The sequence below is a fragment of the Rhinolophus ferrumequinum genome, chromosome 6, assembly GCF_004115265.2.
Source record: "Rhinolophus ferrumequinum isolate MPI-CBG mRhiFer1 chromosome 6, mRhiFer1_v1.p, whole genome shotgun sequence".
Lineage (NCBI taxonomy): Eukaryota > Metazoa > Chordata > Mammalia > Chiroptera > Rhinolophidae > Rhinolophus > Rhinolophus ferrumequinum.
The window spans coordinates 91650986-91666263 of record NC_046289.1 but is presented as its reverse complement, the minus strand read 5'-3'; the positions used below and the strand labels follow the sequence as shown (position 1 = coordinate 91666263).

At 37.7% G+C, this 15278-nt stretch overlaps 1 pseudogene; it reads left to right on the top strand.

Moving 5' to 3' along the window:
• Positions 1-12270: 12270 nt before the first annotated feature.
• LOC117023219 (protein RCC2-like) overlaps positions 12271-15278 on the top strand; it is a 45031-nt pseudogene continuing 42023 nt past the window's right edge.

Here is a 15278-nt window from a genome sequence, read left to right as displayed (position 1 = left end):
TTTGTTGAATGTAGTAGGCATTTTCCCCCTCATTTTAGGGCTATAGTCAATTGTCCCCCTTCTTAAAGGAAGCTTCAAACAATCCTGAAGTCAACTTACAGCTGTCTTTGAAATACATTTTGGTTGTTTAATGAGACAAATTTTCAAAATGTACGTTAATTAAACTAATAATAATAAGCCTGTGTAATCTGAACCTAAAATAGGAGTCCCAGTGTGTAAAAGAAGAGAAACTTGAGCAAGATTTAACATTAGCCACCGAGGACCCAGGCACTTACAAAAATAATTGACTGATGATAAACTAGTACCTTGTTTCCAAAGCAAAATCAACATGTACCCAGACCCGGACTGCTCTCACTTCGCTAGAAGAGAATTCAGAAGTATGGATGCCTCCACCAAAAGAAATAGAGTGGGTCACTGAGCTTTTACTCTAAAAAATATCAAAAAGCATGCAGCTTTACTTTTCTTGTTTCTCTTGATGTCTTCTACACGCCGACATGTGCAAGGGCTTAGGAAAGAGCCTGGCACACAGAAAGCACCCAACAAATGTTGTTTATTATTATTATTTCTTCAGAGTGCACATGAATCAAAAATTTAGATTCTGTAAATACACAGGAATTAAAGGGGTCAGAGAGAGAAAGGAGTGGGCGAACATGTAACAATATAATTATTTGAATTCTGGCATGTTGTTTTAACTTTCTCAAAAGGTCAAAGAAAATCCTTTATGCAGCTTGACACCCAGAAACCCAAGGTTTGATTGTTATTGTTTTCTTCTCCAACTGCAAGTATTTAAATAAATGAAAGAGAATAAACATCCTCACAGACAACCGGCAAAGTTTCTGCATTTTTGTTGCTGTTAATGAGGAAAACTTCCTTTGGGACAAATGGTTATTTAAAAGAGAAAGAACCAGCATTCCACCACAGGTGAACTTTAGCAGCTGGAAAATATTTGCACAATGCGTGTAGGTTGCTAAGAAGGAAGCAGCGGACAATTAAATTCTCCACCACGTTCATATTTGCTTGGTTAGTTCCTTTTTTCTCCTAAGGTGGCTATAAAATCCATGCTAATTACCCATCTACCTCACAGGGATAAATCTAGGAAAAAATGGCAAGGAAGCCTCTGGAAACCCCTGAGCAATGCATATTCACGGGACAGAAAACCATCCCACTTGATCTGCCAAGGCTGAGCCACAGCCCTGGCCCCAAACCCTGCATCCTCAAGAGACAGCCAACAGGAGCGCCAAGGAAGTGCTCTGCAAAGCCGTTAGCCAGAGACCTCTGGGAGCTAAATGCATGGCAGCGAACAGTAATATCCAGCCTACCCTTACCCATAAGGCCAATATGTTGCCCTTACCCAGGATTTTTCTGCTGAAGGCTAAGAGGTCACTCACTTCTTGTGAAAACAGGTAATTCAGCCACAGATCTTTGTCATTACGGTAGTCTTTGATTTTTTTTTCCCTCAATGTTAGCAATCATAGCTAACATATTGAATGCTTATCGTGGAATAATCATTTTGCATTCCTCTGCTGCTTTAATTCTCGTAACAGTTCTTGAGATAGTTATTTTTATTATTCCTTGTTTATGGATGAAGTGACTGAGACTGGAAAGATGAAGGAATTTGCCAAAGGACTTGCAAGGTGGAAAGGAAGTGGCAGAGCCGGAATTAGAAGCTTGCATCTCTAGAACTTGCCTTCAAAATCATGATGGCTCCTAGATTTTTCTTTGACCTGCTTCTAAATTACAGATATTTAATTATTGTCTTCTTGACCTTCCCTCTAGGTCACTACCTGCTCTCTGATTGCTACAAGGGTAGAAACACAGAACAGACACACACACACACACACACACACACACACCATGCCCGGTCCCAAACCTGGGCTCTACTGATGCCAAGCAAACACCCTAGGAGGGCAATGAATTTCTATGTCTGGACTTGAAAAGGTGCGAACCACAGATCTCTCTACCTAACAATAACTTGAAGGGAAATTTCAAGATATACCCACTAGAAAAAGAGGACTTTTCAAGAGATACCCACTAAAAGACTTGGCAAATTTTCAAATACTTGAATTTATTTTATGTTTCTGTCCTGAATCTGTGAAATGCTTTTTTGTCTCTGCTAAATTTTACTCGAATGTAGAACAGCAGGGAGGTGCTCCATCTCCTGGGCCCCACTTGCAAGGCTCACCGAACCTGTTTACCATGAAGTGAGTTTAAGAAACAGACCTGGAGTTTGTCACAGGTCCAGCCGGTCTGCTGTCAGAGGCACTGTCAGGCCACGCACTGTGCTGGCAGAGAATGCAACAGCCCACACAACTGCACAGCAGCATTTCAAATGTATTTTACATTTACCTTGTAACACGAGAGAGAGAAAGAGAGACAGAGACAGAGACAGAGAGAGAGGGAAGGCAAAAAAGAATTAAACGGCCTTTATCTGGCCTCTTGCATTGCTTTTTAGCATAGATGTTCATAAGCTTGTTTAGATATCAAAACAGACAACGTGTGCTGGGTTTTACCTTAGAGGATAAAACAAAAATGTGTTTGGAGGGAAAAAAATTTTTCAGCAAACATATCTCTCCTTAATGCTTTTAACTCTGTAGAAATGCTCGAGTCCATATAGGATCATCAAAGAATCATGAAGTGAGAACGTACAATCACATGAGTAAGAATTCAGGTTCATCTCTATTCACTCTTTCTTTAAAAAAAAAAGAAAAGAAAAGAAAACTAGGGACTCTCAACAGTTCTCAGTTGACTATTACAATGTTTAATCACAATTTGGGCAAAAAAAAAAATCTCTAGCTAAATGAATTCTTCCTCTTGCTGCAAATTAAGCCCCTGGCTTCTCTTTCAATCCCCAGTCGAGACGCAGGATAATTGGACACAATCGTTTTCATAATTCCCTTTCAAATGCCTGAAAACACTTATGAATCTTCTCCATCCTAATTAAAAAACCCTCAATATATTAACTCTGAGAATCTCTTTCCAAAATGTGCATTATGATATTTCATCCTCTTAACTCTCACTTCTCTAGAAATTTACTAAAGCCCAAAAATCAAAATTAGAGCTATTCCTTAATAAAAATTTGAATAATAATAAATATCCCAGAATAGTTATTTCTAGTTCTCTACTATCAAATATTTCTGATACCTTTCAAAATCAATACTGTTAATTACTCACTTTAAACTTATGATTCTGGTTAAGTGATTTACTTGTTCTATTCAGGGTTTTTATGGTTTTTTTGACATTTTATATCAGCATAAATTAAAAATATCTCTGATATATTAAATCATACTGCTCCCTTAAAAATTAATCTCAATGTGGTGAAACATTTTTTTGATTTATCGTGTGACACATGGAATCCTATACCTCTTTCCAAAGTATTAGAAACCTAGTCAAAATAGTGTCACCTATAACTTAATGGAAACAATATTAATTCCATAATTTGTCGAGTTGTAACGTCTGAAATGTGAATAGCCCTTTTAGAGGCAACCAGGTCAGAACCAGCCACTCTGGAAATAAATCAGTAGGGGGATAGGAGACAAAATGTCTTGCTCGCCTCCCGGTAATCCAGGCCTGATCTCCAGCCTCAGTTGTTCCCCTTGCTACGCAGCCATCCTCATTTAGGACACCATGGAATATATTCTATGTATGGCTTGTTCTACATCCCTTTCCCTGCCTGTCTTTCTTCACCTACATGACCTCTGTCAATAAATTAATTCAGCAACTATTCATTGTGACTCCATGAATGCCAAGCGTATTGCCAAGTCACAGCAAGCCAATACTGGTTTAATTATATGCTAAGGAGTTCTCAGACCCTTCCACCCTTTTAACAGAGGGCTAACTGCACCCTGACAATCAAGATATCCAAGATGCAGATAGATGGAGGGAGAGGAGAGCAGACACTGTCTGAGAAAATGGGCCTGCTACTACGAATAAGTGACCACAATAAGCCTGGATGAAGGCATGTCAAATTCCAGGAGAGAACCGTAGAGTTTGGTGATATGTCATCAGAGAGAAGTCTAGTCTGTTTAATAGGTCTTTATTGTTTCTGCATTTAAAAAAGAAGATTTTTTTCAATCTCCTCCCCAGTATTTATGTCACATCACAGACTAATTAATACTAAGAACACATGTACATGGTAATACACCTATGAAATAGAAACATGTCACACCTAAGGAGTTATCCTTAAGATACATAAGCTTTGCTCCACCAGGGAATTATTCATTTAAAAATATATGTATTTAGTGTCTATGTCCTGTGCTAATATTTGTTTCCTTCTAGTACCAAATTTGATCATTATGATAATTCAGTACTTTATTTTTATGACATGTATCTACCATATGTGATATTTCCTGACACTGGGGTTCTTTCTTTGTGTGTAATTTACTCGTATCCACTAACAACCTTACTAGAAACAACAGTCATTAAGGAAAACATCGAATGTCTTTTATACTGTATGTATACATCTAGAAATACACTCACAGGGTCATAAAAAACGCAATGAGGTAATTTATTTCTACTTCTAATGCTATATGAATGAGTTTTATTTCTAATTGTTGTGACCATGTGTACTAGTTCCAATGTACTTCTGATGTTTCAAATGTTATTGAGGCAGGACAGGTAGCCTAGGAAGTTGACAACCCCCTCCAGGGTACAACTGTGAGGTGCTTCACTGCTTACACTAGTAACAAAGTGAATGTATCCAGTACCTGCAGCTGGAGAAAAACAACAGCCAGTTTCTTCCAGCTAGGCAGATCCCTATGACCAGGACCTGACATTTAGCTAATTATAATGTCATTATAATCTCATTTGCATTGTGGTTACGACTCCCATCATGCATATGATGCCATGACAGTTCCAGAGGAACCAAATAAGGAAGAAAAAGAAGGAAATGGAGGGTCCCACTCAGGGGGAGGACAAATGAACCACATAATGGGACGTCACTAATTCCCACTCCAGGAGGGTAAAATCCCCTGATTGAGACTTCTTCGTGGTCACTCGTTCTCTGAGTGTACTTTCATTTTCAATAAATCACGTTCGCTTTCCTGCATCTGTCTTGCTCTTGAATTCTTTTTCTCACAGAGACAAGAACCGGGTCACCACTGCTCCGGGTTGAGTCCTCTCTTAGACATCCGGTGAGCCTCCAGTGACATTACTACGTAGTGTATCAATCGTTACCAGTAAACGATATCCTGTCCCTTTTATACAGTACTGAAATCTTTCCCTGGTTGCAAAAAAAAATATGCTAAAAAAAAAAAAAAAAAAGAGGAAGTCCATGTAAGAGACCTGTACTTTTTATTTCTCTTCAAATCATTTCTGTATTCACCTTTTAAATCATGTCAAAAATTAGATGGAATAATGACAGAGTACACTACGGAGCCCTCACGCTGTCTCTCTCTATTTACTACTGCTTGATTCCATGAAGACTCTCTTACAAATGAAACCATGGAATTTGAGATTCAGCCAGACCCCAAATCACTGCGTCATTGCCCAGAACCACCACCCAGGTATCCCAAAACGAGCAGTAACTGATCCCTGAAGGGTGGTTAGTGACCACAATGTCACTGGCGACACTTCAGTATGCAGCGGCCACCTACCGCATCTCAGGGGCTCTGCGAAGCGCTGACGAGACGTGCATGACTTCAGTTCATCCTTTCACAGGCCCTGAAAAGCAAGGGCAAAACAGGAGGCTAGCCCATGTCTGTATATTGATCTCAGCACCTCCTGGAAACAGAGGACACTCTGGGAAAACATCCATGCTGATCTCAAGCCCAATGTCTGGCAACCTGAAGTGTAGTGAATTAATATAAGCCCTTCAAAAGTTCATTCTTTAGAGAATTAGTTTCATTGTCCATGTGCCTGTCACTAGGCTAAATATAATATACATAATTTCTTTTACTCAGTCTTTACAACAACTCCATTAAGACATGATTTATATCCACATTTTAAAGCCAAAAGAAGTAACATGACTTTAATGAGGTCAAGTGACAGAGCCACAGTTCAAACCCCAGTCTGTCCATATTTTTCTATAAATAGCACACTGCTACAAATAAAAAGGTGTAATGCTGTAAAATAGTGGTACTTATATTCAGTCACATGATAGAAAAATAAATAAATGCTTTCATTTTTTTTGCAAAGCTGAAAAATAGAAGTAGTTTTTGGAATGGTATGTATCCCCAAAACATATTTTTTTTCTTTTTGACAGCATGCCACTCAAATTAAAAACTATTTCATCTCAGCTGACTTATGTGGTAGGAATAAAAGTACACGGTCCAATGAAATGGAGAAGAGGATATGAAAGTAGTGCTTTTTAATTTATCACAGCTTGATTCCTAACCACGATTTAGCTCTTAACCAAAAGTTATTGAAAAACAGAATTATGAAGTTCTGTTTTCTCTTAATAAAAATAAACAGTTAAATAGATTTTATATGAGGGAGTTAGTATCCTTCTTATATCCTCCCCATAGAATTATGCACATTAATACATCTTTATCCACTGTGAACCCTCTTCAAACATTAAAAAGTCACCAAAATCTGAACTAAGAGGTAAACCTGTACTGAGATTGGTGTCATGGCATACTGCTCTGAAACCATTAGAAATATGGTGAACATTCCACTACAATAATCATAAAATGGATGAATAAATATATATATTAAAACAACAATTCACATAAAGCGAAGCTGAGAAAAACAAGAGGCTTCTCAGTTGATCACTCACTATTTCCCGAGTATTTACATAGCGTCCATTATAAAGCAAGCTCCAAAACCACATACAAGGAGCATGATCTGGTCCTCCAATGCACTCACAGTCTAATCTCCAAGCTCCCTACGCAAGGGCCTCAAAATCTATGATCACAAAATAATTAATTTAATCCAATCCACTCTCCCACTTGGGTACTGGATTAGTCTGCTAGGGCTGTCCTAACAGAATACCACAGGCTAGGTGGCTTAAACAACAGAAATTTCTTTCCTCATGGTTTTGGAAGCTGGAAGTCCAAGATCAAGGTGCCTTCATGGCTGGTTCCTGGCTTGTCAGTGGGCACCTTCTCATGGTGTTTTCACATGGCCTCTTCTCTGGGTGCGTGCAGAGAAAAAGCTAGAGAGAGAGATTTCTTGTGTTTCTTTCTTTCCTTGTAAGGACACCAGTCCTGTGGTATAAGTGACTCACCTTAGGACCTCATTGAACCTTAATTACCTGCCTAAGGGCCCTAGCTCCAAATCCAATCACATTGGGGGTTACGGCTTCTACATATGAATTTTGGGGACGCGACCAAATTAAATCTATAACAGGTACCCCATGCCACATAAACAAGGAAAATCAGTTGCATAAAAATAATATACTAAGTAACAAAATCTGGCAAACAAGAAGCCAGGGGCCCTTTGAGGGGCATCTAAAAATACTAACCAAGCACACTGTCCTTCTAGGTGATGAACTGGTGAATTCAATCAGAACTTTTAGCTGAGGTTTCAAGTGGTCAAGTAAATGTCAGTATCAATCGCCTTGAAATATAACACAATATATTAAAATAATTGTTCCTAGGAGTTCTTTTGAGATACACCTATTCCTTCAGGAAACAGAGCAGCTACTAAACAGTTTAAGAATTACTTTTGGTCAGGGCCGGCCCAGTGGCTCAGGCGGTTAGAGCTCCATGCTCCTGACTCCAAAGGCTGCCAGTTCGATTCCCATATGGGCCAGTGGGCTGCAACTAGACCTGGAGCTGAGCTGCGCCTGACACAACTAAGACTGAAAAGACAACAACTTGAAAAGACAACAACTTGAAGCTGAACGGCACCCTCCACAACTAAGATTGAAAGGACAACAACTTGACTTGGAAAACAGGCCTGGAAGTACACACTGTTCCCCAATAAAGTCCTGTTCCCCTTCCCCAATAAAATCTTTAAAAAAAAAAAAAAAGAATTACTTTTGGTCAAATCTATCAACTATGCGCAATAACCAAACACAAATTTTGATCTCTCTGTACCCTGCACTAGCTAAGGTTGTAGCTCACCCAAAATTGTGTGCTCCACCGTTCTATGATGATTCAGAAACCACGTGCATATATCAAGCCTAATTTTCAGCTAAGTAGGCTATACGACTATTTACGGTACTCATTATTTATAAAGACTAGAAGAATAGGTTCTAACTGTTGTATCTTTACTTCATTTTTTAAAGACATTTTTTTCATCATAATAAACCTACTGTGAACACAGCAACACTATAATAAAAAGTGTATTTCCTAATGTATTAAGAACAGCAAAATCCATAAATAGACATATAGCCCATCAGAACTACCACAAATACTAATAATTCTTTGAAAGGACCCCAAAGAAAAAAGTAACAATTCTAACTTCAGATTACTTTTCCAAAAAGCCTTGAAGGGCATTATTGGTGCTCAAACCCACTTGAGCTTCACAAATACTTTAAGTATATCTTTACGTTTCACTTGAATATTTAGAATATTCAGAACACTGTTGTAATTAATTTTCAAAATGCAATCATGAATTAATTAGAAATTTAATAATTATTATTTTAAGATAGAATGGATTCCTCTTTTAGGTACTGCTTATAATTAACATTTTCCCTGTTTCCCTTTCATAAAATATTTTATAAGTTATCAGAACCTTTAAAAAACTTCTAGTTTTACTATGCTAAGCTAATTACAAAATGAATTTTTTATGTCATAATTCTTTACCATTTTTATTCACCCTCTGGGTACTAAATTATAATTAATTCTGCTCTTTCTCCTCTAAAGAAATTTATGTGTATTATCATATATATTAAATTTTCAGTTCTATAACTTTTTCCATTTTATTCTTTTCACACTGACACTGTGCACTTCAGTAGAAACATGTAATCCCTTAACTGCGATCAAGGCATAATTGCAATCTTTATAATAGAATAGCATGCATGTTTTTCATACTTTATTACACGAATTCCCCACTCAACTTAAAAATTCTGGAGTTCCTATCCTCTTAAATTACAATATGAGAACAGGATTTAAGAATTCCAAGTTCTACACGATGTTATATATAGATGATGTATTACACAATTGGACACTTAAAACCTATGTAACTTTACTAACCATTGTCACCCCAATAAATTTTAATTGAAAAAAATAAAAAGAATTCCAAGTTCTTAGGACAAAACCACTAATAAGCAAATCTGTCTTTTCTTTCTGTTTTTCTTTTTAACTCCTACCACTCTAAGCTAAAATGTACTTACTCATCTATTTTTTTGTCAATGTGACATTTAGATTAATTTAGATAATTAACACAACATACAAAAGGACTGAGGGGCTTTTTTTTTTTTATCTGAAAGTGATAAAAATCTGATGGTAAGATGAAGCAATAGCCTTCTGCAGTTAAACTAGATTCTCTGCAATCCACCTTTTCCAGAGATGTATTAGTACAAATAACTTAAGACCAAAGTTCAGACTTGAAAGAAATACGAAGTGCAAAACGCAGTGTAGCAGAACTAAAAAGAGGGGTTGTCTTTCCAGATAGTACTTCACAGATGCTATTATGCTCTCCTCCATCATTTTGGTAACATTCTCCTAACTTCTCCAGAATTCACACAGTTCCTTTGGGAGTTCACAAGATAGTGGTATCACCCAAACTCACATTTTCATTTTTTCTTTTCTTTTTTTTTTTTTTTTTTTTTAAGGATGGGGTAAATGGTGGGAGAGACTTCTAGGGAACAGTTGAAAGCATTCTGCAGAAGTTTGCTGGGAATTGCAATGATAAGTGATCATTGCCATTAGGTCATAAACCGCTCAGCACCTTAATCCAAAAAATAAAATGAGGCTAATGAATCAGCTTTGTAAATTAATCCTTTCTCCCAGTAAATGGTAACAAGGTTTGGTAAAATTATTTTCTCCTGCTTAGAGCTTTTTTTACTCTATCTGCACAAAGTGACTTCTTTACTGGAACAGAAGTCCATCTTAAAAGGTCAACTAAAGGGTAAAAACACAAAATGATCAATATCCAAACATTTTCCATGAGATTAAAAAAAATAAATCACTCCTAGAAGGTAAACTTCCTCAAGTTTATAACCAACACCTTTGCTCTCTTCAATGTTCTTATAACCTAAAAATAAGGCTTTCAAGTGGACACTTCTTAACATCTTGCATTTTTTTTATTGTCAGCCCTTTCAGCCACTTCAGTTCTTTACTCTTTCTCTTGTCCTACCTTTGACATATCATGCTTCTCACTCCTGCTAAGTCTAGTAGATTAGGACACTAAACTCCTTGGCTCTTGGACTATTTTTTGAGCACCATGAAGGCAAAGTTTTGTCTGTTTCTTGTACCACCATTATCCCAGAATGTAGCATAAAATAAATAAAAATGTAATGGTCCTGTAATCTCCACAATTCCACAAACGGTCCTTTTTCACTAAGGATTTAGAACAATTTAGATGTAATTCTCTCTGAGACATCTTGGCTGAAGCTTAAGGCCGTGGGGGGGTACCTGTGAGATCCACGGTGTACTGTGCTGATCGCCGTGACACTATAAGATCCTTGAAAAGAGCCCGTCTTTCACTTTTATTTCCTCAATACCAGCACGGTGTCTGAAACACAATAGAAATTGTGTATTTGCCCAATTCATGAAAAAAATTTGTGAAAAAAATTCATGAAAAAAAGGCTTTATCACGGTACGGTGACAATGCCCCCAGCAAAACAGTATAGGAACTGTGCTGCAGACATGAGATGATATTTGGTCTGCATCTCTGCTTTGCCAGAGAACTCAAACTTAGAGGCTGTGATAGGGAGAAAAATGGTCCTTAAATAGTAGGTTGGTGCAAATGTAATTGCGGTTTTTGCATTGTTGTAATTTGCTGTTTGATATTGGAATACATTCTTAAATAAATGTGGTTATGTTATACATCATTTTAACGCACAATTCTTGCTTTATGTGTTTTCTTTTGTGTTTTTTTTTTTTTTTTTTGCTAATGACTTATTACTTGCTGTTTATTTTATATTTATTTTAGACTATGGAAATTATGTTAGACAAAAAGCAAATTCAAGCAATTTTCTTATTCAAGTTCAAAATGGGTCATGAAGCCGCGGAGACAATTTGCAACATCAACAATGCATTTGGCCCAGGAACTGCTAACGAACGTACAGTGCAGCGGTGGTTCAAGAAGTTTTGCAAAGGAGAAGAGAGCCTTAAAGATGAGAAGCCTGGTGGCCAGCCATTGGAAGTCGACAATGACAAATTGAGAGCAATCATCAAAGCTGATCCTCTTACAACTACACAAGAAGTTGCCAAAGAACTCAATGTCGACCATTCTATGGTTGTTCAGCATTTGAAACAAATTGGAAAGGTGAAAAAGCTCGATAAGTGAGTGTCTCATGAGCTGACAGCAAATCAAAAAAAATCCTCGCTTTGAAGTGTTGTCTTCTCTTATTCTATGCAACAACAACAAACCATTTCTCGATCAGATTGTGACGTGAGACAAAAAGTGGATTTTATAAGACAACCAGCGAAGACCAGCTCAGTGCTTGGACCAAAAAGAAGCTCCAAAGCACTTCCCAAAGCCAAACTTGCACCAAAAAATGGTCATGGTCACTGTTTGGTGGTCTGCTGCCGGTCTGATCCACTACAACTTTCTGAATCCCAGTGAAACCATTACATCTGAGAAGTATGCTCAGCAAATCGATGAGACAGACCTAAAACTACAATGCCTGAAGCCAGAATTGGTCAACAGAAAGGACCCGATTCTTCTCCACAAACCGCACGTGCCCAACCGCACGTCACACAATCAACGCTTCAAAAGTTGAATAAATTAGGCTATGGAGTTTTGCCACATCAGCCATATCACCTGACCTCTCGCCAAATGACTACCACTTCTTCAAGCATCTTGACAACTTTTTGCAGGGGAAATACTTCTACAACCAGCAGGATGCAGAAAATGCTTTCCAAGAGTTCGACGAATCCCAAAGCACGGATTTTTATGCTACAGGAATAAACAAACTTATTTCTCTTTGGCAAAAATGTGTTGATTGTAATGGTTCCTATTTTGGTTAATAAAGATATGTTTGAACCTAGTTATAATGATTTAAAATTTACTGTCTGAAACCACAATTACTTTTGCACCAACCTAATACATTCACACCTAATCCCCAGTTTTGAACATGTTACTTTACATGGCGAAGGGGACTTTTTAGATGCAATTAAGTTTAAGGACATTGAAAATGGGATATTAACCTGGATTATCCAGGTTGGTCCAATCTAGTTACATAATCTTTAAAAGGAGAGATTCTTTCCAGCCACCGAGATGGGACAACAGAAACAGGATCTTAGAGATGTTACAAAGGTGGCTTTAAAGTTGGAGGCAGGGGTTCCAAACCAAGAAATTCAGGCAGTATCAAGAATCTGGAAAAGATGGAAGTGGATTCTCACCCAGAGCCTCAAGAAAGGAAAGCAGCCCTGCAGACACCTACATTTTAGCCCTTGAGGCCAGTGTAGGACTTTTACAAAACTGTAAAATAATAATTTTGTGCCACTTTAAGCCTCTAAATTTGAAATATTATTTATGGCAGCAATAGGAAACTAATACATAGCTGAGGTTGCCTTCTTAGAGCCTGCATCGCTACACACATATGGTGTTGCTTATAATAAAATAACTTCAATATATTTTTTAAACAAAACAATCAAAATAAGCACATCAATAAACACTGATTGTTTATTTTGGTAAACATCTTGGATATTAAACAACAAATTCAAGTAATGACTGTAGACTCTCTCAAACTAAGATATCTTTAGATAGCTTTACCTCTATCTGCTCATCCTACTTACTTTAGAAAGAGATTTGTTCACACTGAAAAAGATTAGTTGTTTAAGCTTGCTCAGAGATTTAATAGAATACAAAGTATTTTGATCCATCTTTTTTCTTCTATAGACTACATGATATTTCTGTTGTTTTTACTGTGGATAACACATATTACTAATAGCGTAAAGAAATATGTCTCTATCACCCTAGTTCAAATTAGAATTTCCCAGTTTCTCCTTACATTGCCTGCTAGATGTGTGCTGATGTAGACAGAGTGCCATTGTGGCTTACAATCTCACCCTACTCTTATGAAAATTCTGCACTACTGTATTAACTTTATGATTGCCTATAAAAGCGATAGTTGCATTATCTTAGCAACATTAAGTTACCAAATAATATTCTAATGTTTTGTTTCATGAGAATAACTTTCCATAAAAGTTTTGCCTAGTAATTACCTTCTTCTAACTGTCACTAAGAAAATCCTGAGCTATATATTCCAAGTTTAGCAGGAAAGTGTCACGTGTCATTCAATTTTCTATTCAAATCAAATTACAGAACTTTTCTGCTGAAGAAGAAGTTACATGGACAACACCTAGATATCTGAACACTGGCTATCATCATTAAGCAAAAGTATTGCCTTAAAATACCCACTCGGTGAATTCAGAGGCTGATAGCAATAAGCACGTCACCAGTACATGACAAAGGTTACACTTCAGCCAATTGTTTTCGTTTGTATGTTTGCCCATATTTGTCGTATCATGTAAAACAGTTTGCAAGTTGTTAAGTCCACACCACGTGATTATTCAGAGAAATTTGGGGAGAAACTCCTAATTTCACTCCACTTGAAAGGTCACGGAGCTACTGGGTATCAAAGAAGGGGGGATGAGGCATGGGGGTGGGGGGGAAGGTCAAAGTTCCAGAACTCCGCCTCCCTCACATAGCCCAGCGGCTACCCCACAGTCAGAATATCCAACTCTGCCTCAGGGAGGGGAGGCTTACCCGGCATCAACTGAACTGAGAGGATCTAAACTTGGGACCTCAAGAACATTCGGCTTGGGAGACGGATTGAGATGCAAGCCTGGAAATCTGGGGATTCCAGAGAAATTTGCATATTGAATTCTGGGACCCCAGCCCCCTTCCTTTTGTCCAACTTCAAGAGGTGGGTGTAGAGAATTACACTCTTCAGGCAGGGGCCCAAATGACTTCAGAAGGGAAACATTCTCCAGATGTTGAAACATTCTCCAGAGGTTGCCTGAGTGAGCTTGCCAGACGCAATCAGCCTATGGTTAAAGGCACTTGTCAAAAGGACCTGCTTCCACACAGAGCTCCCAAGCAACATTTTTTGTCACTCTTAAGGAAGGAAAAAAATCAAGAGTCACCAGCTCTTTGTGAAAATCTTCTAATGTAAAAAGCAGAGACAAATAATTTTTAGTCACAGCTACCTGCAAAAAATCAGAAGGGGCATGAAGGATACTTGCTTTATCCTTCAATATGCAATTCTGTATTCTTGAGATATAGTTTCAGTAGGCATATGTTTGTTCAGTTTAAAATTTAAGATGCATGTAATTGCCTGAAAGAAATCTGTTTTTGCTCTCTTATCTTGGTGACCACAAAGCAGATCAAACTTCAGGAAAGAGGTTCTCTCTGTATTTCAAGGGCCAGATACTGTGTACTCTCTAGCATCTGTCAGAACTTGAGAGCTCAGTGAAAACCGCTGACTCCAAAACCACCACCATTTAGTTCCTCAGCTATTTCATAACATACTAATTAGTACACCATATTTTCTTTCTTTGTGCAGCAGATGGTGGCAGAGACAGTTTGCAAGACTTCTGCCTTCCAGAAAGATTTGATTCAGCTTGATTAGCTTCATGAATTGGTTATCAAGGGACAAAATGAAGACAAAAATGATATTATGACTAGACTTTCCAGTTGGTGAACATACAGTAATCAAATTATTCCAACCAAGCCTGTAATATTTTCCTACAGGCACATGGGATATCCACAGTAGGATAGCCAGATTAACCATCCCTGCGGGAACAGGCACCCAAGACTCAATGTATTTATATGACTCTGAATTGATTTTTCCTAACTAACAATATTGGCATTATAAAACAAATTATGAATTACGTATATATTGGGAAAGTTGAATTGTGTTGGTATCAGTTAAAATAAGCATCTACATTTATTTCCTAATTTATACATTTTAAATACTAACAATTTGACTTTTAGATTCCTATGTTAGTTAGGGTAGGCTTATTGCTATAATAAGTAAATTCAAAAATGTATAATAGCTCAACACAAAATGAATTTTTTTCTTGCTCCAAGTCCAAGTAGCAATTTAAAGATCCAGGGTGCTTCCTTCTTGTGGCTACACCATCTGTAATGTGCAGCTTCCAAACTCACAGGAAGGCCCTGAGGAAGAGGGAAAGGCCTAGAGTGTCATGCACAGCTACAGTGTATCCAATTTGTGGGAACTAGGATACTTGAGAGAGTGAAAAGGCTGCTAACCAGAC